We start from the raw sequence: 26,724 nt of genomic DNA, 5'->3' as shown, positions 1-26,724 counted from the left end.
AAGAGTATTTAGGGAATACTTCTGGCATGGCAAAATAATGCAAAAAGAAGTATTCATATCACCGAACATTAAGAGTAGCATTCAGCTCCAGACTTAGGCAACTTAATTTGAATATCTGTGGTGTAAATGTTTACACATACATATCTGAATTTTGATCTGAATTGCATCTGTATCCTGGAAATGAAGTAACCATCCCTGTATCCCTAAAAGGATAAGAAAGGAATTAGCTTTAATCTGCCCAGAAATAGGTTTATCTTACTATTTAGTATGTTTATATTTAGGGCAAGATGAACTCTGCCTTATCAGTGCCTGTCTTCTTATGTACAAGGGGAAAAAAATGACAAAATAAATCTGTGTTTTGACAGAGATATTTCAACTCTAAATTTTTGTGAGACAACATACCCAAGCCAATTTCTTCTGGTCAAGGCAAGCATTCAGACCCAGAAACCAGGCAACCGTGTTTCACCTTGTTATCCATGATAGGCACATAATGCTTTATTGTAAGATTTGTGGTATCCACTCTAACCTTAATATTTTGCACATTTTACATGGCTGAAAATATGAAGCACACAGCTTAAAGAGTTCACACTTTACTCTCTGCAAAGTACCACTGATGCTTCAGATATTTGAATCCTGACCTCACTGTACAGTTCTTTAAAAAAACTGAGCAAGTGCAAATGTTTTCCTTAAAAATGTATGCCATCATAATATATGTCGGCAAAGCCCTTCCTAAATCTTCATTCGCGAAGTCAAGCCATGATGATGATGATGACATGTCGTGGTTTAACCCATCCAGACAGCTTGTTCACCACTCCCCCCCTCTTCTTGCCCTCCCCTTACTCCTGGGGGGACGGAGAGGAGAATCAGAAAGAATGCAACTCCCACGGGTTGAGATAAGAACAGTTTAGTAACTAAGGTATAACACAAATCACTACTGCTACCACCAATGATAATAATGATAAAGGAAATAACAAAGGAAGAGAATACAACACCTCATCACCAGGTGACCGATAACTCTCACCCCCAGCCCGACCAAGCACCAAGCAATACCTCCTCCAACCCTGCAGTCCACTCTAGCCCTTCCGGGTAACTCCCAGTTACATCCTGGGCATGACGTGCTGTGGTATGGAATACCTCTTTGGTCAGTTTGGGTCAGGTGTCCTGTCTCTGCTTCCTCCCAGCTTCCCTCCTCCCTGGCAGAGCATGAGGCGCACAAAGTCCTTGGCCAAACCAAAACATCATTTTTATCAGCTCTGTTCCCAGCCCGAAAGTCAAAACACAGCACTGCACCAGCTACCAAGAAAGAGAAAAACGACTGTTACTGTTAAACCCAGGACAATATATAATAACAGTAAATTATTATTTGATTTGTTTTAGTAGTGTGAACACACCTCTGATGACATAAACAGTATTTTCCTTTTGTTTGAGCTGTGCTGGTCAGAGAAGAAATGGTTGGCAATACCCACAAGAACACGAAGTAGCAATCAGAAACTTAGTGTATCTGAGTGTGACCCATTAGTGCAATGAAAAAGAAAACTAAATACTGGGATGCATCAGTAGAAATATTTTCATTAGAGAAAAACAAAGCAACACAAAAAAAAACCCTATGGCATAAAAGGCAGTTTGTAGTCAGGATAGGGGGTGCAAAATGGAACTGGTAGAGAATGGTTTAGTATGTTCCAGCTCTAAGAAGGGGTACTAAAATGAAGACTGGAAGAGAGTTAAAAAACATGATTGTTGTCTGTATCAGTGGTGGGTTGACCTTGGCCAGCTAAGCACCCACCTTGTCACTTGCTCACTCTCCCCAAGCAGGGTGGTGGAGAAAATTGGGAAAAAAAAAGCCGTGGATGGAGATCAAAGCAGTTTACTGAGTGAAGCAAAGGCTCATGTGGAGCAAAGCAAAATAAGGTATTCATTCACTACTTTCCATCAGTTGGCAGATTGTTAGCCATTTTCATGAAGGCAGAGCCTCAGCATGTGTAGTGGTTACTTGTGCAGGCAAGCACCATAACCATCAATGTCACTCTCTTCCACCTCCATTCTTTGAGCTCTTGGTGCTGAGCACAACACCACATGGTGTGATTATCCTTTTGGTCAGTTGGGGTCAGCTGTCCCAGATGTGTCTGTCCCCTTCCAACTTCTTTTGCACTTCCAGTATCGCTATTGGTGTGTTGAGAGAAACAGAGAAAGTCTCAATGTGCAGGCACTATCCAGCAATAGTTGAAACACTGATGTGTTATCAACGCTGTTTTAGTCTCAAATTGAAAACACAGCACCGTATGAGTTGCTGTGAAGAAAATTAACTCCATCCCAGGCAGACCCATCCAGTACATTATCTGAGAAAAAAAAAAAGCAGAAGAGAAATTTAAGTTGAAGGATGATGGCACAATATTTATTTTTTTTTCTGGAAGTTAAAGCACAGCTTTGCAAAATTAGAGCAGAGAGATTCTAGAATTCCTGTTCATTGAAGTACTGGGGACAAAATTGATTGCTTTTAAGGTGCAGCCTGGTAATTTTATGTAAGAATCTTGGAATACTGAATCTCAGTGATCCACGTCTCTTCCAGTCCTTTGTTTTTCATTGCTAGGAGAAGTTTTTTAACAAGAAATATATCAACATCAAGAGTTGCTTTTACTCCCTTTTCAGTAATGGTAAACAAAGACTAAATCTGAAGCACAGTGTCTGCAGGTGATTTTGAATTAACAATGCTGCTTTATATCTGTCATTTCAGACACTAGTAGCTGTTTAGCTGAGGTAGCACAGCACAGAATGCAGGGAGAAGCCACCCATCAAGAAAAGTAGAATATCCTGTCAGTTAGGACACACTGGACTCCCTACTGCTGCAGCCTGCTGATAATTTTCAAATGTGATTAGGAATATCTGCAGTGACTGCAGGTCAGATCTAATCTAAAGGTACAACAAGGAAGGAACTTCCTTCCCAGCCAGTGTGTGAGTGAAGTCCACTTCCAGGAAGCTAAGGGATAAATAGCATGGAGTACCTAGTCACATCTCCTCATTGATTCCCAGCTCAAAGCAGAGACAGAAACCAGTTTTTTTTATCTTCTGAAGTGTACAGTTTGTCTCCAGTGATTCTAGGCAACTTCACTCTGTGCAGTCAATCTGTTTACAGTAGTTGCAATAGGCACAAGCAATTTAGAGTCTCTTCTGTGGAAATACCTACTCCTCAGACCCAGCTGACCTTAGCAGAGCCATCCAGTTGTCTCTGTCCTAGACTCCCACTGTAGCAGGGTGTAACAGCTTGGACATGGCATCAGACCAATGCTGGCTATGTATATTCATTCCATTCTGTCTCTTAGCAATAATCCCTTGGACTATGAGAGCTGCTGGAAAACATCACAGAGACATGGAGAAAGAAAGCTCTATGAGCCGTCATGCAACGCCCATCAAACTCTTTACCTCCTTTCCAAGCTAGTTGTGCCAGACTTGGACTAGCTCCATGCAGAGCCATTTGGTTGACTCTGCATGGTGCAGAGAGACCACATGGTATTAGTTTAGGCCCTGTAAAGTGTCTGAACCACTTCTGGGCCAACTTGACTGTGGAAACTATAGGCCCACCTTCCCACAGAACTGTATATTAGCATACAGGCCTTGCCAAACCAGACGTGGCTCTGCAAGGAGCCAGCTTAGTGTCCCTCCATCTGCAGTTCAGCTAACCCACAACTTGTAAACCTCCCACAAATAACTGAGAGTTGATGGGGTAGAATTCATTTCATCCAGGTAAATTCCCATTAATCTGCAATGTCTAAACAGGAAACTGGGGGGAGGGAGGGGAAAGGACATTTTACTGCAGTGAATCCAAGTGAGACATTAAGAAAGTCATTACGTTAAATTGCAGAAATAATACATGAAGCAGGATGGTTTTGGAAATTAAACAAACCTCTGTTCTCATAGGCTGTGGTATGAATGGTATCCGGTCATTTTCTGTGTGGCTTCTTTGGTTGGGATAAGTGGAGGAAGCTTAGTACAAGGACTGGAACAAAGTGGATTCCTTATCGCAACTCTAAAACCAAAAATAATCTGGCCAAATGCTGCACTCCTTTAACAACAGAAGTTCTGAAATTAATCCTTGAATTTATTATTGAGCAGCCTTCTCTGCTCAACAGAGCTGCTTTACACAATCACTCAGTTATGCCATTTTTACATGTATATGAAAATAATCATTCAGTCTTCAGTGGTCTTACTCATTCTCAACAGTGTATTTAAGTGCTTTGCAGTGTCGTTCAGCTTAAGACAGGGAACATACATACTTTTCATAGCACCCACTGGCAAGACCTATGTGGTGTGGCATAAATAGCCAACTTATTTTTAAGAGGTGGCGATTGGGCAACTGTTCTCAAAAACACTCAATAAATGGCAGTGTAATTCCTGTTTCATGAGGATACAGCACCAAAAAACAAACATTATCTTATATGTGTCAAGCAACAGACCTCCAAGGGAACAGAGGAGGACTTCTGGAATGTTAAGATGTAAAAAAGGATTGACTGGAAAGGCAAAGCTGCTAATTATAAATAAGGAAAAAATGCTTAGGTTTGCCAATCCTTCACGAGAAATAGCTCAGTTGCCAAGAATACATCTGACATTTTACAGGGGCTTGGTCTGTTTATTCAGCGTAAAAGGGAGCAAATATGCTATTTATACTTTAAAGCATCCAAGTGGCAGTACCTTTGTGCCCTAAAGAAATTCTGGAGAAAGCCAAAGAAAACAAATATATTCCTTTCTCATTTTGCTATGCTAGTTAAAAACTTCATTCCTGAAAAGAAGTGATAAAGTTGTCACAAGTATTCAATTGCATTAAATTCTTGGACAATATGCATTCTAACAGCAAGCCACTGTTATAAAGGGGGAGAGCAGTTGGGTATATTCTTATGCCAGCAAGGTGTTGTCCTATGAAGGTGCCAATAAAAAGGGAAAAAAGAAAAATCTTGAGCAGAGCTATGCCAGTACTTATGGTATAAGTACTGAAAAACCACTTCCTTGCTGCTTTGCAGATTGAAAGCTGCTTGAGAAGCAGCCTTCAAAGTTTATTTTAGAGGTATCTGCAGAATATGGATTCCTTTTTTTAAAGTAAGTCAAATCCATAAAAGGTCACCTAAAAACAAATTACAGATTTTTGCTCCAATATTTCTATTCCCAGCAAAGTCAATGGTCAGATTTTTTCACTGGCAGCAGATAATATAAGCATATTTAGGGAGAAAAGTAGGTATTTTGAAATGCCTAAGAAATAGCTACAGAACTAGAGATACCTGTCTTGATATCTTTGAAGGGATGAAACCTCCTGCTGTGGGTTATTTTTGGGGCACTTATTTTCCTCTCTTTCCCAAAGGAAGTCTGCTGACGTAGGGCTTGAGTGTTAATGAGTTCCTGCAATTCCCATAGCTGACATAACAGATGCAAAACCCCATCCGAATCAAGCATTCAGCTACAGGAGAAGCAGGAAGAAGCATCTGGTTTTGCCAAATGAAGCACTGCTCAGCATTTCAGTACAGGAGGGAAAAAACACAGTGAAACCCTAGCCTAAGGTGCACTTCCATATTCAGTAATAATGTACAAAGTATGTAGTTATTTCAAAGCAATAATGAGCAAGCAAAGACTTACGTCTTAAGATATACAACTCAGAGCAACTGTGAAAATCCTGTTCTCACGCATGCTGACACTAAAAGCAAAACCCTTGGATTCTGTGTACAAGGCAGCAGCATGATGCAGCTTTGTGTTTAGAAAATGCTGCTACTGACTGGGAACATTTCTGTGAAAACATACACAATTAGATGAAGAGATAACTGGAAAAAGCCATTTTGACTCATTGGACATTTTTCAGTTTGAATATCACAGCCATTTTTTAACCTAGCAGTTCCTTTAGTAAGGGTGTCATGACGTTCATGTGAGCTCTGGGAAATGTGTCATTTATGTATAGCTCTTAGCACTTTTTTGACTGCTGCTCATACTGGTAATGGTATCCTGGTTATCTGGAAGACCACAACACCATGCAACCCAGCATTACTAAAACTTCAGTTCTGATGAGTTGGTTTACTAACTTATGACACTTTGCAACATGATCCTTGCCAGTGTAGAGTTTTATTTGATCAGAAAGAAAGACAGTGCTTGAAAGGAGGCATATGAAATAAGGCAAATGTCTTAAAGAGCTCTTTGACTTTTATTAGGAGAAAAGGCTTGAAAAAGAAAGCTGTAGTTGCAGCCTTAATGATTGATTTATAAGAACATTTACTTACTTATTCAATAGTTTTCCTAAACCCTTATTCAATTCAATTGCTGTTATTTTTTCCAAATTCCTTTGGGCTCTTGAATTGCTACTGCTTCAAACAGAAACCTGAATTATTCTCAGTTCAGAATGGATATTAATTTTGCCATTTACTATTCATTTCTAAAGATGCTGCTTTTAATAGGTCATCCTTTGTAATTTATTTTCTAAAGGAAGCTATTTAATTTAATCATCTATGAATTCTTGATACTGGCTTAACTTGAACAGAAACTATACTAGAAGACAATAGAAACTGTGGGTGGGAGCATGGGATGGAGAACAGGGCACACACAAGGGATGTGTTTTCTTCCTTGCTTCTAAATCGTCCTCTCATTGTCTATAAATTAGCTTCTGTTTTCAGTTTAATTTTCATCTTTTTTGGTTTTGGGGTTTTTTGGGGGGCGGTTGGGTGTGAGTGTTTTTTGGTTTTCAGGTTTGGGGTTTTTTTTTTTATTTTTCTGTGCTTGAGGACTATTATTCAGGACTGTATGTCTCAGCTATTCTTCAGGGATGTCATCCCAGGATCTGCTGATTAACTCACAGCATGACAGAGGCCTGGCCTCATAGCCCATCCTCACAGGATAAAGAAAAATATGTATTCTTAAATATGGCCGAAAATAATGTGGAGGTGAAAGGAAAGCTTAGAGGGGTCCCACCTTTCTAAACACAGCATAATAAGCAGCATCCCCACCATCCTGAGAGTTTGCACAATGCCTCTCTTCAACCTGACAGCCCTACAGCCCTCGTCCTTAGCAACTCAACCCAGGATCCCAAATCATAGAATTACAGACTAGTTAGGGTTGGAAAGGACCTTAAGATCATCTAGTTCCAACACCCCTGCCATGAGCAGGGACACCTTGCTCTAAACCATCTCACTCAAGGCTTCATCCAACCTGGCCTTGAACACTGCCAGGGATGGAGCATTCACAGCCTCCCTGGGCAACCCATTCCAGTGCCTCACCACCCTTACAGTAAAGAATTTCCTCCTTATATCCAATCTAAACTTCTCCTGTTTAAGTTTTAACCCATTACCCCTTGTCCTATCACTACAGTCCCTAATGAAGAGTCCCTCCCCAGCATCCCTATAGGCCCCCTTCAGATACTGGAAAGCTGCTATGAGGTCTCCACGCAGCCTTCTCTTCTCCAGGCTGAACAGCCCCAACTTACTCAGCCAATCTTCATATGGGAGGTGCTCCAGTCCCCTGATCATCCTCATGGCCCTCCTTTGGACTTGTTCCAACATATCCATGTCCTTTTTATGTTGAGGACACCAGAACTGCACACAATACTCCAAGTGGGTCTCACAAGAGCAGAATAAAGGGGCAGGATCACCTCCTTCGATGTGCTGCTCACACTCCTTTTGATGCAGCCCCGGATACGGTTGGCTTTCTGGGCTGCAAGCGCACACTGCAAGCCAGCTCATGTTCATTTTCTCATTGACCAGCACCCCCAAGTCCTTCTTTGCAGGGCTGCTCTGAATCTCTTCTCTGCCCAACCTGTAGCTGTGCCTGGGATTGCTCCAACCGAGGTGTAGGACCTTGCACTTGTCATGGTTAAATTTCCTGAGGTTGGCATCAGCCCACCTCACAAGCGTGTCAAGGTCCCTCTGGATGGCATTCCTTCTCTCCAGTGTACCAACCCAAGCACAGAGCTTGGTGTCATCAGCAAACTTACTGAAAGTGCACTCAATCCCACTGTCCATGTCACAGACAAAGATGCTGAACAAGACCAGTCCCAACACCTATCCCTGAGGGACACCACTCGTTACTGGTCTCCAGCTGGACATTGAGCCTTTGACCACAACTCTGTGTGCGGCCATCCAGCCAGTTCTTTATCCACCAAGTAATCCACACACTTCCTTAATTTTCCCTCACCTTCTCCACACCAAGAAACCAGCTCTGTTTCTGTTTTTTCTTCTGCTTCCACCTCTGTTTCTCCCTGTACTCCAAACATGATTCCCACACTCCTCAGCACTGAACTATGCACTTGCAGGCAGGTGAGGCAGGGTCACTCTCCAATACCAGAGCTGCCCACTCCTTGACAACCACTGCAAATGCTGTCTGCAGGCTCTGTTCATGACAGTTTCCAGCCCCAGAAAGCTCCAAGCAGCTCCCTTCACTGCTTGCCTGAGATTTGCTGCAGCTCTTGTTACTCTAGTTATCCCATGAGCAGACAGAAGTGCTGTTTCCTCATGCTGCCTTTAAGTTCATGGGAGAGAAATACACTTCAGGGGTGTGGTGCATCATACGCTAACAATGGTATGTAAAACAGGTGGTTCTGTGCAGCCCAGACACTTTTATTTTCAGGGTGCACATGCCAGCATAACGGGGGTCACTGACTCTAGCATAGGACTATTCTGCTTTGCCTACAGCATTGAATCACCTTAAAGCTATAACTGTTCAAACTGCTTCTTATGAGCTAAAAGGAGAGGGGAAATGATGCATATGGACATCTACTACTATTTGGTATCTTTATTTTACTCTTCTGAAAGGAGCAGTTACAAGGTTCAGTTGCCTTAATGAAGGCCAAATCGTTTTGGTTTGATTTGTTTGCTGGTGATATACCTACCCTAGTAAAACCATGCCTAACTGCCCTCATTTTCATTTCAGAATATATAGTGGAAAGCAAGAGCTGCAATGAACCATTCACCCATACAGAATAAAAATATGACTACATCTATACCCACTAGCTTCGCTATAGTTTTGATGATGCTGCAAAACTGTTTCCTGCTCCAAAATTACATACATCAGTGTTGCTTTTGTAGCAGTTTTGCAACCCTATTCTGACTATTTGGCCTGATTTGGAATTGTCCATAACATATATAATAGGAAGTACATATTTGTGTATATCATTCATTTTTTTCCAACAATGAAGACTTGTGGGTGAGTACAGGCAACGGTTCAAGGGCACGCAGTATTGCAATGCAGACAGGAACTGAGAAATGACATTTCCTTAGTTAATTAATTCAGTCACTGATTTTATGCTTACAATGTTTGTAATTTCTTTGAGGCTGTTCCAGATATGCAGCTAAGCCATGATTGCTCATTCTTTCCTATTCTGTCACTTGCAATGTCATCGTCTTCTATGAAATATATATCAAATATAGCTACAGTAGTCAGGGTGGTTTAAAACTGATCTGGGGACATCAGAAACAGAGTGCATGTCTGTCTATAACCTAAGCTGTTAGCTACTGATTGTCGTATTTGAGCATAATTGAAGCACAATTGAGCACCCATAACACATTGCTCAATAGATTATTCTAACAAAATGATCAAAGTGGCTTTTTTTTGAATATGATCTGTAACTTAGTGTATGATCTGTAACATGGTGAGATGTTTATAAAAGAGACTTGAAAATCTCTTGATCTTGTTCTTTAGTGTAGTTCCTTCAGGCATGTAGCTTGTAGTCTTTCGTCCTCCTTAAACATTGTTTTAAGGAGAAATAAACAAATATGGATTACTACATATCTAAGCTGGGTATCTTACTTTTAATATTTATATTGCAGTGTAGATCACCTCATTCTGGTAGAGATGGTTAAAATAAGTTGAATTATGCTTTCAAACTGTTGTCATTTGACCAAAACAGACAAAAGTTGCCTAGATTAACTGGCTAGCTCAGCTCTAAACATCTACATTGCAAATGCCTGAAATTAGGTGAGATGGATTCCATCTAAGATTTCCAGTAATGTTTAGAATCATGTGGATAGGGAAAATATGCATTCTGTGGGCATTTCTAAGCCTCTGTTGCTTAGTATTCCATAACTGCAGGGTGATTCATTCTCAGTTCAGAAAGTCTTTGGTCAGAAGTCATAGCAAATCATGTCCAGGAGCAATTTTGATGAAAAATTCTATTTCCCATTCTCTCCCCTGGGACATAAGGACTGTTGCATGTTTTGGGAAATGTCTTGATTTAGAGGTGCCAAAGACCGAGTACACTACTGAAGAATAGAGTTATAGCTTTTTATTATTATTATTATTATTATTATTATTATTATTTAAAGGAAAAATACTCTGCACTCTTCATCCCAAGCTTCTGATAAAGCTTTTCAGCGGAATTGACCCACTTTGTTGGTTATGTCTGCTATCTGTTGGAAGAGTAAAATATCCAGGTATGGATTGCCTGCTCATTATACACATATTTGTGAGTGCTTAGTGAATCTTAATGTGACAGAGAAAGGTGTAGAACCTGGCTGTCTTTCAAAAATTATGCTGTCCCTGTTTTGTGTTTGATTGCACTATCAGATATATCCAGTGGCTTTTCCACTATCAGTCTTAGGCAGTTGCTGTTATTCCTGCAAATATGAAAACAGTCAAACCCCTGAATGCAGAAAAGATGGGAGTATAGCTCAAGGTCTTGCTGTCTTTTGGGAAGGTGGATACGTACTTTGTTCATCTGCAGAGAGCTGTTCCTTCATTTTAGCTTTGCATCTCTTTCAGAAGATATCATTATGTCTCTGTTTTGTTTCTTTGCCTTTACCATGCTGTCAGGACTGAAGCTGTGCAAATTCTTCGCTGTAAAGTGAAGAAATAAATTAAATTTTCCTTGCTTCATGTTTCCTTACATAACTGAAAATCGAATCCAGATAAATCAAAAGGAATAAAACTCCCTTCTTAGTAAGCATTTTGGTTGAAATTTATGTGGAGAACAATGGTAGAGGTGTGAAAGAAACCAAACTTGTTCCTTTACTCAGCTCAGTATTAAAAGAGAAAATAGTGGGATACCTCTGTTCAGGAATACAGAATGAAACAAAGCAACTGTCTAGGTTACTGGAAACTGGATTCACTGGGTATTATTAAACTCCAGTAGACATCCTTATTTCTTTCAACTGTTCACCAATTTATGTTTCTACCAAGAAACTTTTCATTTAGAATTTTCAGTGCTAAATAAATTTGCATCTACTTCACTTCTTAACATTTTCTCTTACTTCAACTTTCTCTTTGTTGTGACAGTAACAGCAGTAACATTAATACATAATTAGATGGGAAGGAATGTGCTCGCAGTCAATAACTTGTAATAGCTCCTTTGGAGCCATAGTAAAGTATCTCCTACAGCAAATACATGGTTATGGACCTGTTAAAACAGACATTTGTTACTCAGTAGTCCATTATGGCTCCTTATAGTCTACCATTTGAGTAGATCTATATTTAGAGTCATATTGATCAGTAATTAAGAGATAACATGGCAAAATAGAAGTATATCATAGAAAAATTTAAACAAGCAATTTATAGAAATGGTAAAAACCATCAGGAATTGGTAAATGTCTTTTGCACTATTTTTGCTTTCATGTATAAACCAATAAACTCAAAATTAAAACTGGTATTTTGAGATTCCCTTGTGTAGGCTGAGAAGCTTACTTCATCTAGAATTAATTTTTAAAAAAGAGCTATTAAAACTAGGAAAGAGTTGTGCAAGTCATCACCATGTATGCAGTCTTCAACCACTAATTATAAAAATTAACTTTATCAGTAGTGAAAGTAAGCGCTGGAAAAGGGAATTCAGCCACTTCTAATCTGAGACATCAAGAGCTTTCCCATCTCTCATTAGTCTATAACACTATACATGTTAATTTATCCACTTTGCTATCTTATAGCTATATTCACTGAAATACAATTATAATAATCAATTGATTACACAAAGTTAAAAGTCTTTATTAGAATATGCCTAGAAAAGATGTTCAATCTTTTAGAGTACTGGAAATGTCACAGTAGCACTAATTCCTTATGGTTTTCTCAACATACTGGGACATGATTAAATGTAAACCTAGAAGGAAAAGCTATTCCGCCCTTGGTTTACATTTCCCTCCACAAGGGGACTGTGATATTATTGCTTGTGTTGTGTGTAATGGACTTGTTTAATTCACAGTAGCTCTTGTGAATGTAAAGATTTAGTTATCATGCTTGTACTTACTGAGAAAAAAGGGATGTTCTGCTGTGAGCCTATTCTTCTAATTGTTCCAGTCTCTGCATTAACGTTAATTAGCAAATTTTTCTTTCAGTCTCTCCCGAATGGGGTATGTTTAGTCAGGGTTGGATCGTTAGGGAATTTAATTAATTTATCAGCAAATTGGATTTTTCATTAGGTGCCCTTGATTTGTTGTTTTTTTTCTCAAAAATTTTTGATGGTTTATATAACTACAGTTTTTTCATCTCCAATTCTCTAATGCAGAGGTTGTTAATGGAATGATATTGAACAGAAATACCTCATTTATAAAGGGTTGCAAAAGGGAGGTTCTGCCTGTCTCACTGGTCATTTGTAAGCAGGTACTTCTGTTAGTGGAAACTTTTTCCTGTGTCGGCTTGCAGTCTAGTGGGAATATTACTTTACAGTAAAGCTGCCAATAGCTGGGTGTATAAATGCCTGATATTTATGGTATAAGTAAAAAGGGTACCAGTGTGTGAGAATTCAATTCAACAAGGCTAATCTCAAATGCAATTAATGTTCACATTCTTTATGTGCCCCTATGGTAGTTTGCTTTGCCCAAGGAATCTATTGGAAGTGATACATTTAATTAAACTTTTTGAAGCACTTGGGCAATGATATCATTTAGGCGCTAAGGCACTACTTTTGGAAAGTGGAAAGAGGAACAGCCCAACTGTTGAATTCATTCCATATTTCATTACATTTACTAAAGAGTATGTGTGGTTCCATGGAGGGTGCATGTCAAGTGCTGCTCAGAAGAGGTGATTTCCTCATGGTCTACTAAGCTGCTAAATAAAAGTCAGAAACATTTTGATCTTGTGTCAGTTTTGATTTAGCTTCTGTAAAGTAGTTGTTACATGGACTGTATGAACAAAGGTGGATAAGCAAGGAAATTTGCTAAACAGCTCATCAGAAAAATTGTGGCTTGCTGTATTTCGTTGGGGACTGTTATGTTGCTAATAGATTTTTTTTCTGCCTATTTAGCATCTGTTCTTTCTAACTTGTTAACCATAACAAGTTAAAACCATAAATAACATAACCAGTTCTGGGGAAGGTTATGGAGCCCATTGTCTATAGTGTCATCCCGTGGCATGTACAGAACAACCAGGTGATCAGGCCCAGTCAACATGGGTTTATGAAAGGCAGGTCCTGCTTGACTGACCTGATCTCCTTTTATGACAATGTGACCAGGTTACCGGATGAGGGGAAAGCTGTTAATGTTGTCTGCCTGGACTTTAGTAAAGCCTTTGACACCATTTCCCTAAACATTCTCCTAGAGAAACTGTCTGCTCATGGCTTGGATGGGTGTACTGTTTGCTGGGTAAAAAACTGGCTGGATGTCCTGCCTTGAAGGTAAAAAGGCTCTGCAGGGAGATCTGGACAGGCTGGATCAATGGTGTTCAACAAGGCTGGGTCACAGCTGCCCCATGCAGCACTACAGCTTGGGAGGAGTAGCTGGAAAGCTTCTCAATGGAAAAGGACCTGGATGTGCTGATTGATGGCTGAGCATGAGCCAGCTTGTGCACAGGTGGCCAAGAAAGCCAATGGCATCCTGGCCTGTATCAGCAATAGTATAGCCAGCAGGACAACTGAAGTGATTATCCTCCTGTACACAGCATGGGTGAGGCTGCACCTCCAATCCTGTATTCAGTTCTGGATCCCTCACTACAAGAGAGGCATTGAGGTGCTGGAGCAGGTCCAAAGAAGGGCAAAAAGCTGGTGAAGGGTCTGGAGAACAGCTCCTATGGGGAGCAGCTGAACTAAGTGAAGTTGTTTAGTCTGGAGAAAGGAGGTTCGGGGGGACTTACTACTCTCTACAACTACCCGAAAGGAAGTTGTAGTGAGGTGGGTATCAGTGTCTTCTCCCAAGTAACAGGTGATAGCAGAAGTTCCACCTGGGAGTTTTAGATTGGATATTAGGAAAAATTTCTTCACTGAAAGGGTTGTCAAGCATTGGAACAAGCTGCCCAGGGAAGTGGTTGAGCCGCCTGCCTTGGTACCTATGTGGTGCTTAGAGGTAGACCTGGCAGTGTTATGTTTGCAGCTGGTTTGGTGATCTTAAGAGGCTTTTCCAACCTGATTCTATGATTCTATATAACTTTAATTAAGGAGAGGTTCCCTTCCTTGCTACCAAGGCATCTTCCATTTGGTGTTAAATGTATGTTGTTACAGAAATGACAATGTGAATTTTCATATTTTTGTATTTCTTGTGCTTTTTTTTGGTTAGGCTGTGCTAACCTCGCTCTGCAGATTCTGATCAAGACCATTCTAAGATAAATTACACAATGCATGAAATTATTGTCATTGTTTGTCTTCAACAGCCCTGTTTTCAGAATCATCTTCTAAGAGCTCAGCACTACAAATTAAATCAGTGAAGGCTGGATGGATAAAATTTTCCTTTGTGTACTGTATGCCAAAGTGGAAATTTGGGATAGTTTAAATCCCCAAACCCCAAGTTTTGACTCCCACAGTTTAAAAATGATTCTTTGCTAGAGAAGGTGAAGATAAAAATACATGTGTAGGTGAGTCTCAGTAGGGTAAAAAAGGCAAGAGGAATTTTGGTTAATTGCTTGCAAGGACCTTATAAATTCTAAGTTATTTCAGTAATTTTCTACAACACAAATATATAAGCAATATCTCATGTGAAGACTAAGAAAATTTCCTCTGAGCCTATAACCCCTAATTCAGTACTTATTTCAGGATGACCTTTACAATGAAAGTTCCTCCTGCACTCTCTTAAAAAATAAATAAGCACAAATAAACAAACAAACAAAAAAAAAGCCCACCAAAAAAAAAAAGTCAGTTATGAGATTTATGAGCACAGTTCCAGTACAGACAGCAAATTCTTCAGTAACACTCTTGTCCCAGACATGTTCTTTCAGAGAATAGAAGCATGAGAGTTGTGATATGTTGGTTCCATTTTTTGTTATAGAGGCATTTAGATTAGACTTTTCAAATACAGATTAAAGACAGTCACAAAATATTAATCATTAGATGTGCTTCAGTAAGAATGATGAAAAATCTTAAACTCCTGAGTAAATGTAAACGCTTTCCACCATCTTGTGTGTATGTCTTTGTGTCTCATTCAAAGAAATATAAAAAACATTAAATATATGTAATGAAAAAATGTGCTGATTTCTTATGTATGTGTATGTGTACTTATCAGGAAAAATTAGAGTAAACGAGGTTTTTGCTAGGGTGCTCTAGAGTGAAGTTCTATAATAAGCTCACTTATGGCAAAAGTGAATTTATTGGCAAATAAGGGCAAAAGGGATAAACAACCAATGCCTAAGTAGTGTTGAACATGCCATGCTTTCATGTCTCGTCAAGTACCTCTTGAATAATATGAATGCTTGCTCTTCTGCTTATGTACTGGCACTATTTACATTATATGGAATACCATGGAGAGCTGATTTGTGTTTTAGAAATGACATATTTCTCCTGAATTTAAACACAGGTTACTGTAGGGGGCTTATTTTCATCTGTAGGGAAATAAACATAGAGAAAATTTTCATCTTTGAGAAAGCCTCCTAATACTTGATTAAAAAAAAAATGAGGAAAGGGGATTAAAGAGACGATAACAAATGAGAATGTATGTGCTAATAGTATCCCGGCATGAGTCCATGCATCCTACCAGGTGTGAGTGTGCCAGTCTTCAGTCAATCCACAGAGCTTCACTGACAGTAAGGTTATGAGGTATCCTTCAGTCTCATTAAGTTAGACTGTCTGTTCATCATGCAGAGATTTTGAGTGCTGAATTCAAATGAAAGGTTTCAGACATCCCAGTAGGGATCTGCTGAAATTACTTTGACAGCATCTTAAGGTCTTAAGTATTACTTTAATCTATGCAAATACCCCCAAAATTTACAGAACGTCACATGCAGTCAGTCAGATCTACTATTCCTTCTTTTTCAAGGAGCCAGAGTACATGTTGGACCTGTACTTGAACCACCCTTGGACCTTCTTAGTTGCACTTCTAGCTCAATTGCAATTCAGAGCTATTTAAGACTACTAAACGTTGCCCAAATTCTGTGTGATTTTGGCAGACGTAGTACAGAGAAGAGTTCTTTCTCATTGACTTCATGAAAAGTTTTCATTCGTAGAGTCTTTGGAGGGACAGGAATAATAACTTTATCTCCTACTACAATACTCTGGAAGAGCTGTTTAAAGCCACTTATTCAACCGGCATGAATAGTAAAAAAATGCTATATTACATAAAAGAGCCAAGTCTGAAAAGTTCTATTGTTCTTTCTTTTCTTAAATAAATACAGTACATCTCACTGCCTCTTAAAAATCCATGAAAAAACAATATCACTTTCTTATTGCAGATTGGTAATGAAGCTTAGCATTTGCTTCTGTGGTGAAATGTAGAAGCATAATTACACTGCCAGTGTAGGAAGAGCATAACTCACCAAGCAGGAGAAATTCAAATATTACTTAGAAATAAGAGTATCCATGCAAAAATCGCATTGGTAGAATTATTTTAGTAAATATCATCAGAATGACAAGTCATCCTGTCATGGAAGCAGAAATCTCAGCTTCAGGAGAGTAACCTGATAATTTGGAGATAAGCTTGAATCAAGTACTCATGAACACAGTCAGCTCAGACTGGCATCTGAATATTGCACTTCATTATGGCCTCTACTTGTAGGGAGAACATCATATTTAAAAGTAATGACTAGTTCTTAAAACCAGAGTGAGAAACCACTATTATAATTTCACAGAGAGTGAAACTATACTGATAGATATAGTAGAGGAACATGAGTTTATAGTCTGACTTTTTTGTAGCTGCTAAGAACAAGTAGATGAATGATCAATTTAAGTAAATAAATATGGTAATGTGAAGCATTTGAATGTGACAAACTTGGGTGGTAAATCAATCTCAGTTAATCATAATTGTGTCTGATACCACTGAGCATCATTTAATGGTATTTTAAGGCTCATTTTATATAAATAATAAATAGATAGTAAGATGCATTTGCATATTGAAATAATTTTACTTTAAATATTTGATGCCACTCTTTTATTATGTGGCAATTTTAGAGTAGAACCTCTAATCCAGACCTCCACATTTATTTTTTTTTAACACGTATGAATATCAAACATGTTCAACATTGCTGTTGCTAGTCTAACACCAGTTACAGAAACATAAATAAATGTATTTGTTACCTGTTTCTTCAATCAGTTAGTTCAAAGCCTGTAGCAATGGTTCCCTTCACTGTGTCAAACATCTCCTCTTGCAAGCAAGCTAGCCCTCTGTATGCCTTTAATCATTCCTACACTGCCCAGTGCAGTCAGATCAGCTGAAAGAACTAGGGAAGTGTCCTTAGCACCAATACCACTTAAACCGAGGTGCTTGAACCGAGGGTCTTTTAGTCTAAATGGTCTAGCTGTTCTCACAGCTATACTAGTCCCAAGGAGACAGAGGGCATACAAGGTGTTGATGGGCACACATGGTGTTGGAACATGTATAAATCAAAATCAGTTCAAACAGAAAGGTCCTGTAACTGTCAAGGAAGTGGTGTAATTCACACCTGGTGAGTATCACTCCTGTAGAATGGAAGATCATTTAAAGTTACATGAAGAGGGGAACCTGCATACAGTATTTTTATTAGACCTAGATAATTTGTGTTTTGTTCTTCTCTAGTGCAGTGCAGTCTCAAGTTGACATGTTGCAGGTGAGATAAAACAAGCTGTTTGGACAAAACAAAGCTTAAGGTGAAACTCAAAGTAGCAGATAACTTGCAAAAGTATCCCTCAGCATCCCATTGGAGAAAACAGGACTGTCGTACGCCCCAGGAAAATGTCTGTACTCTATAATAGTACATCACTGCAATCTTTTAGAGCATTCAGGCTAACTGTCCCTAAATATAAACGTCACACAGAATCAAATATAGTTGTGTTTTTATCACACCTATTACCCTTTCATGTTCAAGGATCACCCAGAAAATGAGATTTGTGTTTTCCACTGACACATGAGCGATCTTCTGAAAAATCTGAGTAATGGACATACGTTTCCTGAACAAGTCTGTCATCTCCCTCTTATGACCCTGGGTAACAGAACACCTTTTCAGAGTGTAAGCAGCTAGTGTTAAGAGTTCTTCCCACAGGAGAAAATCTTTTGGATAATATGTAGTTAAAGAAAACATCAACAGTATAAAATATGAAGCCACACTTAAGGTGTGGTATGTTTTATGAAACCTGTAATTCACTACACAGGCATAAGAAAACTTCAGATGCAAACTGCAGTCACATAAATTGGAACTAAGGTCTATAATGCTACCAAAATGCAAAAAATAGTCACACTACATCTCTACACACTCCATACTAAAGCAGATACTTGTTCAGAAGCTCATATCGCTCAGCTCTTCATCTAAACTGTAATAATAGCTGATGTTAAATACTCTGTAAAGCTTTGTCTTGCCATCTTGAAAAAGCTTGAGTAAAACCAAATGTGATACAGAACAGGGCAAAGAGGGTGAATGAAGAAACAGAAAATCTTCCATGCTGTGAATGACTCTGTGGACTGGTACTTTTCAGCTTAGAATAGGGACACCTTCACGAAGACCTTGCAGTGACCTATAAAACCCTGAGAAAGAAGGGGAATGTGCACAGAGAATTTATTTCTTGTCTCTCATAGTACAAGAAGTGAGAAATACCTGATTCAATCAACAGACAGCAAATTGCAAATCAGAAGTGCTTTTCCATACATTGCACAGTTAAGCCTCATATCCTAGTGCAAGACGGTGGTGTGAGTGCTGGAAAAGTATATATGAGTATAGAAAAGGGGTTAAGCAAACACATGAAAGAAAAATGAGGTAGGGGCTTTCAAGTGCAAAGATGCTCCTCTGGCATTTCAGCATGTGCCTGACCTGCTCTTCCACACTTTTCTGGACATCTGCTACTAGCCACTGTCAGACATTAGTGAATTATGTAAACCTTAGTCTGACCTGAAATAGCCACTTACAGCTCTTAAAACTACCTCAGACATCCACAAAACATAAACCACCTACTTATTTATTTAATGCTGTATAAATCAGTGTAGCAATTGTATACATGTTGTATACAGTGGTAAACAATATTTCTGTATCAGTTTTCATTTGTGTTAAACTTAACAAGTCTCTTCCATTATATCACATCCTGTTTTCTAGTTCTATATTATTTGAATATATATAACTGCTTCCATTAATAATAGTGGGGGGAAGTTATGTAAATCCTTATATGTAAGTACAGAAGAATAGGCCCCCACAGCCTATTATCATGAAGAACAATATGGCATTACCAAACTGTGAACTAAGATTATAAGATATTATTTCCTTTCCATGGAAACCAGGGAGCACAGGAGGGCCAAATGCAAGTATGAGGCAGTCCCAAAATTACAGAAGGAAGATATACAACCTGAGAACCATTTTGGTTTCAGGACAGGCTTACTTTTCAATCATAAGACTTAGAAGTATTTTTTAAAGCCATATGCCTCTGGAAAGGAGCCAGGAGGCACAAGCACACACCTCAGCAAGGGAGCACTACACAACTGTGAAATGCTTTGGCTGAACAGAACCTATGCAACAAGAGGCCATATACAGGCATGTGTACCCTGATGGGTGCAGAGACATAGGAGTGCTCATCCATCCAGGAGCTGCATGTACCCTGTCTTCATTTTAGATCTGGCACAGGGAGGTTGGGTCTGCTGACATCAGACATGTAAGGTGCCCTACATTTATCTCCCTCTAAGCAAAACTATGTAACCTTCATTTTCATATGCACCAGGAGTGAAAGTCTTTTTCTTTCTTCATATTCCTATGTAAGTTAAACAGGGTTTTTTCTTTTTTTTCTTTTTTTTTTCTTTTTTGCATATTTGGCAGTGTCTTTATACACAAGTAATGACCGTACTGTGATAGTCAGTGTAAATTTAAAAACATTAGACAGGATCTGGGCTTAGAAGTGAGGAAAGGCACTAAATAAAGAGTTATGGATCTTGCATTATGAAATTCATATGTCATTTCCTTTTGCAGATCTTGTTCTTTGTTATTTTAGTTCATCATTTTTGCTATATATCAAAGCATTTAGTTTTCTTTCAAATGCTCTAAGAAAACACATCTGATTTACAGCCAAGGAAGAAAGATTAGTGCACTTCTGCATTCCCCAACTGAAGAAAATGTATTATTTTTTAAAACCTTGCCAGTGTAAGACTGTCTTTACACTAAAGTTAAAGCATTTGCTTAGAAGGAAAAATTTTATGAGGAGTTTGTGGGTCCGAATTATCCCAAGTGTTTCTGTAGGAATGCAAGCTGTGTAACAATAGGAAAGAATCTAATAACATTTTTTAAGATGCTCATATTTTGTCTGCCATTTAACATGACATGTGCAAGAAAAAATTGAAAGTATCTGAGGTAGCCAAGCACACTGACGTTAGAATGTGAGTTATGATGTCCTCAAAGAAAATATATCTTTACCTTACATAAAGGTTTCATAGAGTCATAGAAACCAGGTTGGAAAGGACTCAAGGATCATCTGGTCCAACCTTTCTAGTCAAAGCAGGACCTAGACTAGATGTCCCAGCACCCTGTCCAGCCAAATCTTCAAATTATCCAACACTGGGGAATCCAGTTCCAAGGGGAGATAATTCCAATGGCTGATTGTTCCATTGTGAAAACTTGTCTTCTTGTGTCCAGTCAGAATCTCCCCAGGAGTAACTTTTACCCCTCAAGCCTTGTCTTTTCCATGTAGCTAATAGTGAAAAGGGAGTCACAATCTTCTTTGTAGCCACCCTTTAAATATTGGAACATGATGACAAGATCTCCCCTGAGCCTTCTTTTCTCCAGGCTGAACAAACCCAGCTCTCAGCCAGGTTTAGTTTAGCCAGTCTATCTAACTATGACATTTATTGGACATTTAACTTTAAAATACCTAGGACCTATTTAAATCTAATTTGCTTTCTTGTCTTCTACAATTAACATCAGTCTCCTCTGAATGTAACAGTTATCTTCCAGTTAAATATGAAGTAGCTAATCACTTAGGCAGGTAGCTTCAACATGAATTGAGTGGGCAGACTGAGACTTTCTAAATGTGTATGTTCTACTTCATAATTTAAGAGACAGGGAAAAAAGATTTTCAAAAGCCAGTTTTAAAAGAAGTGAAATAGAAAATCTCTGTTTCAGTTTTGCCATTAAAAGAGAATATTTTCAAAAAGCTTTTAAGCCCACGACTGGATTCTATGTCATAGAATATGATTCTATGACTGGAAGACAATACATGAAAGTACATTATTTTAATATATAAGAGTCTATAGCATTCATCCTTTTCTCCTAAAATGTTTATTTGGGTTCTTTTTTAAATCATAGGAAAAGGACTGTGGAAGGAAACAATAGTGTCAGTACATTTTAGATGTATTAGATGTAGTACATTTTGTATTTTACTTTTTTATTTGTTTATATTATAAACTTTCTATTAAAAGAAAAAAGGTCGGTTTAAAAGACATTTGGTAATTAAAAAGCTGCACTCAGTGTCATTATTTCTCTTTGTTTTTTGCTTATCTTACTCTTACAAAATGCATACTGTTATGTAGTATATGTAGTGAAGGTTTTTATAATGGTTTGTGATAATTAAACTGCAAGATAAACACAATATATATTCTGTGATTTTATTTCACTGTTTTAACTAGTAGGTTTTTATTTCATAAAACAAACAGAGGCTACAGGATAAAGAACATTTTTGTTTACTTATTTTTATATATGTATATTTTACAAGTTTCCTCAGATTGTCTGGCATGCAACCCTTGTTCACAAAATAAGTAATAATAGTCCTGTGTGGTTAATTGTGATATACAGATAACGATTGCTTCTTATTACTGCATATACATATTATCCGGAATCGAAGCACCAGCTTTGTTGAAACCAATGGGAGTTTAGCTATTTGTTTCAGCAGAGGTGGATTTCATTCTGGGAGTGTATCTGTAGTTGCAGCTGCTTTTCTGTACAGCAGGTTAGAGTGCAGGTTGAAGTACTCATGCCTGAACACTATTTTTCTGTTCTCACTTTACTGCTTCTCACTTTTTACATTGGTAGTCCAAAGTAATTCCCACCATATCTCTCTTCAGAATTGTTTTCAGACTTTTGCAAATCCCATCCCAGCTCTCTTAACTGCTAACTTGCTCCATACCCAATATTAATAAACTCTTTTCATACAATCTTCCCAGAACAGTTACAAGAACTTTCTCCTTTTTTCTCTCCAGCCAAGCAGAACAGCCCTTCTCTTCACCTGCTTTATAGCTTGTTCCTGATATTAGTTCAAAACTTTGTGTCTTCTCTTGGTGTTCTCCCACTATGCTGCTTGTCATTGTGACACTTTATAAGAAATCCTCTATGCCAAACAAAGTGAAGCTATTTATTATTAATTCAGCATGACTTTTTCAAGTAAAGTCGGCCTGTTCTTTTCATAAAGTTCTGGTTCTAATAAGAATTCCTTGGTAGCTCCTTTTCATTAAAAAGAACTTTTTAAAGTGTTTTTCAAAATGAAAGAGTCAGAAATATTTGCATGCAAATATTTCAGTAGAAAAACATGATTGTGTGCTTACACAAATTACTATTTTTACTTATGAGTGAGTACACAGAGAGGAAGTCGAGCCAAGCGGTTCAAATAAGGGTATGCAGGAGAGCTTTTAACAGCACCATTTTAAAGACAAAAAATATCTCCACTGCAGGCAGATTCCTTTGGTTGGATAGGCCAGCTTTTTTCAGATTACTTTCTTTTTTATAGAGGAATGGCTACTCCATTCATCCTTCAAAAACCTCTTTCATATGACAAAGTTTAATTTAGACCTCAATTTAAATTATAACAGGAACCAGCAGAATTTCTCACTATTCCTTTTCTTGCATTCCAACTAAAATAAAATAAGTTTCCAGCCCCGGTGTTGTACATGCACACACACATCACTAGTTCCCATCACATCATCCAAAATATATATATCAGCATTTACAATCTCCCTCCCAGAAGTCAGTGTTGTGAGTCTCTAAATATGTTGGCATTGACACTAAGATTAACAGCAGGACTTTTTTCCAGCAATGTTGTCCTGGGAGAGCTTGTAAAGCATTTTTAAATGACACAAAAATCCATATTTTTCAGAGAAATTGCCCTGATTTTAAAGTTTTATGCACTCCTAGCTTGTAAAAGTCTGAGGAGCACTAGTCCAATGCATTCAAATACTCAGTGTGAAATGAATCATAGATTCAAAACACTGGAAACACTACTTTTTTAATTACTTTTTTTTTGCATTTAAAAAGTAAATTTAAAGTCCTTGCAGGTTATTTTTTTATCAAAAAATATCGTTTTAATCATGAAATAACATGAACATAATAACATATAACCACCTATTTTAAAGATTGGAATCTTAAGTTAGAAAAGTCCCTCTGACTAACACTGTGATGCAGACAGATTAAACTGTGGTCTCAGGTCTTTAATGTGTGTGGTCAGTAGTGTTGTAAATTGTCAACAGCATGTCTGAATCAAAATCTGAATGTGCTACCGTGTATACTTTAAAAGTCTGAACTGGGTCTTGATGCATATTGAACAAACAAATCAAAGAGTGTGGGCAATGCAAGCTCTGCCAGCTCAATCAATAGCTCAGAAAACACGCGTACAACATTAGTTCACTAATTTTAGGAGGAGTTACAAAAGTAGCATCCCATACTTTTTTCCCTATTAAAAGAGAAAACCAACTTCAGTATAAAAAGCCCACAAGAGCTGAAAAAACTTTTTTCACCCAAAAATTTAAAAGGGTTAAAAAGGATTCTGTTCAGCTTCTAATGTTATACTAAAATACTAAATTTGAAACAGCTGTGCTGAAATAAGGGTATGGCGAGAAGCTTTTCTGTTTAAAACAACATTCCTCCTTTCCCTGAATTAGCTCAAGTTTCTGGTGGACTTCTGAGGTCAGTTGATGGAAAACTCAATTTTCAATAAAGTTTGGGTTGAATATGGGGTAAATACCAATTTAATTTATTAGAATCATAGAATCATGGAATCATAGAATCACAGAATAGTTTGGGTTGGAAGGTTAAAGATCATCCAGTTCCAACCGTCCTGCCATAGGCAGGGACACCTTCTTCTAGACCAGATTGCTCAAAGCCACGTCTAGCCTGGCCTTGAACACTGCCAGGGATGGGGCATCCACAGCTTCTCGGGGCAACTTGTGCCAGCGCTTCACCACCCTCATGGTAAAGAGTTTCTTCCTAATATCTAATCTAAATCTGCCTTCTTTCAGCTTAAGGTCATTCCCTCTCGTTCTGTCACTACATGCCCTTGTAATTGAACGACGATGAAGTGAAAGTGATGAATTCTTGTTATGTGCCCTGCTTTTAGAGACACCTCTCTTGCAGTGACTTGTCAAACTTCTCCAGTTCTTCAGAGGAACCACTTGGTATTGCACAGGGAAAAGAAAGACTGAATTACCCTCAGGGTAACTCCTCAGATTACAACCAACAAAGAGATACACTTACTGTTTATGAAGAAAAGAAACAGGTGTTTGATCATTTATTACCTTAGACCATTTTTTATTGAAATGCCAGAGCTTAGAAGTTGGCTTGCATCATTCTGTGGTAGAAGTAAGAGCAACACAGATCTGCGCTCCCAGGATTCACTAACTTGAAAGGCCTTTTAATATGCAGAATGGAAGGTCACCATCTCTTGATGAACAGGATGAGGAAGAGAAAGATAATGTCCCTTTCAATGGATATTCATCCTGTTTAATCATGTATAAACACCATGTGGCTACACACTGTTTTCTGCTTGCAAGGCTTCTCTGGTTAAGTACACTTATCATCCTAGAACAATAATTATGTTTTGGGCTCCATGTAGGTAACTCACTTCAATACGCAGAGTTAAGTCCTACAGCTTTGAATACCCACTTTGATGTTAATAGAGTTATTTTATGAGCATAAGTTAGGGAATAATATGATCCATTCTGTTTCATCTTCTGCCTTTTTAGTGGATAGCAACTTTACCAGACCATCTGTTTTCTATAAAATATTTATATGTACATATAAAAAAGAGAGAGACCTAGAGAGAGAGAAGTAGGACACTACAGAAATAGAAAGAGTGTCTGAGGGCTACTTTAAAAATGCAAGAGATTTAAAACTTTTTGTGTAAAACGTAAGTATAAACCAAAAGTCAGATCTGAAATCCTTTCTAAAGGGGTTTATTTTATGAGCATTGATACCTGCTAAAGGGAGTTCCTTTACAGAGGAGAAGAACTTTGGTAGTAATATTGGTCTGTTGTACACATAAAAGTTAGGGAGCCAATAAACATTCATATTTTTAGGAAAATTATCAGTCTACATGTCTGCTCAAAATAATTAATTGGTTAAAGAGAGTTCAAAAGCAGGGCTGCCAGCACTCAGTCAGCAAGGAACCTGAACTCTACTTCATTACAACTTGCACCCAAACTTTAGGTTTATAAATATTATATTCCTTTATTTAGACAGTGAAGAAGGTGGCTCCGAAAAACCTCTCAGGAGAAATCTTGACAGACTGGTTATGGTTTTAGGCAAACCAAGATCTCCTGGAGGCCTCTGCTGCCACCTCTCCCCTCTGACTAAAGAAATTATATGTACATTAGCCAGAAGTGTGGACCCACAGGGAAGATTTGCAAAGCAAACCAATTGGTGGTGAGGACCTAATGTCTGCAGCATATGCATTTCAGAACTTTCCCTTGGTCCTGAGCACTGATACCCAGCAACACTTGGGAATGAAATGGATGTGAGCGTGAAGTACATCTTCCCATGCAGCTTCCACCCCAAGGGATTCAGTTTGTGTACCTCGAGCCCACTCTGCAAAGTGAACCAAAGCACCCTAAATGAGGACAGGCAAGGAATGCAGGCATGCACTTAAAAAGTCATCTTGATCTGGGCTAAAATACTAGTGCAAATGCACCCACAGTAGATGAGCTGTTTCACTGGACAATTAAGCTTCCTGTGCAAGCCAGATACCTAATTTAGGACGCTATTTCATTTACATGTTCAAAACTAAAATTTTTGTGATTGAGTTTTCAAATCATAAAAAGAGCTAAAGAAATTGGACTTCTTTCTTTTTTTCACAGAATATAATCTGTAATTTTTTTTCAGATGCCTTTACTTAATTGTCTAAGGAAAAGAGTATCAAAATTGCATGTAGTGTTTGATCAAACAAAACTACCTTCAGTCAATAATGGAACAATTTCCATGCCCATTTTACAGTAACTAAAATGAATAACAAGGCACAGATGCACATTCTAGAGATTTGTTCTTGGGTACCTTGGATAAAGCCCTGCAGCTTGGATAGCTGCAACTCTCCCTCTTCTCTACATTTCAGTGTAGAACAAATTTAAGACTCTTCAAAGGGCTACTGAGTAGTATTAATGTTTTGGTTTTCTATAAATTACCTCCTAAATTTTGCAGTACACCCATTTTGAAAGGAAGCATCCTTGCACTGTATTCCCTTACATTCCCTCAATTTTTTCTAATCAAAGCCTCTCCTGATATTCTCCTTCAGAAACA

At 38.4% G+C, this 26,724-nt stretch overlaps 1 protein-coding gene across 1 annotated transcript in view; it reads left to right on the top strand.

Annotated features, from left to right (window-relative positions):
• The window catches only part of GPC6 (glypican 6), a 738,749-nt gene that overhangs the window by 624,384 nt on the left and 87,641 nt on the right, over positions 1-26,724 (top strand). The gene's annotated exons all lie outside the window — the stretch shown is intronic.

This window comes from Neopsephotus bourkii, unplaced genomic scaffold (genome assembly GCF_033783945.1).
Source record: "Neopsephotus bourkii isolate Nb327-2 ecotype Australia unplaced genomic scaffold, CSIRO-AGI_Nbou_v1 NB_1052, whole genome shotgun sequence".
In the NCBI taxonomy this organism is placed as follows: domain Eukaryota; kingdom Metazoa; phylum Chordata; class Aves; order Psittaciformes; family Psittacidae; genus Neopsephotus; species Neopsephotus bourkii.
Note: the sequence above shows the minus strand (reverse complement) of the source record. Positions and strands in the feature narration are given on the sequence as shown.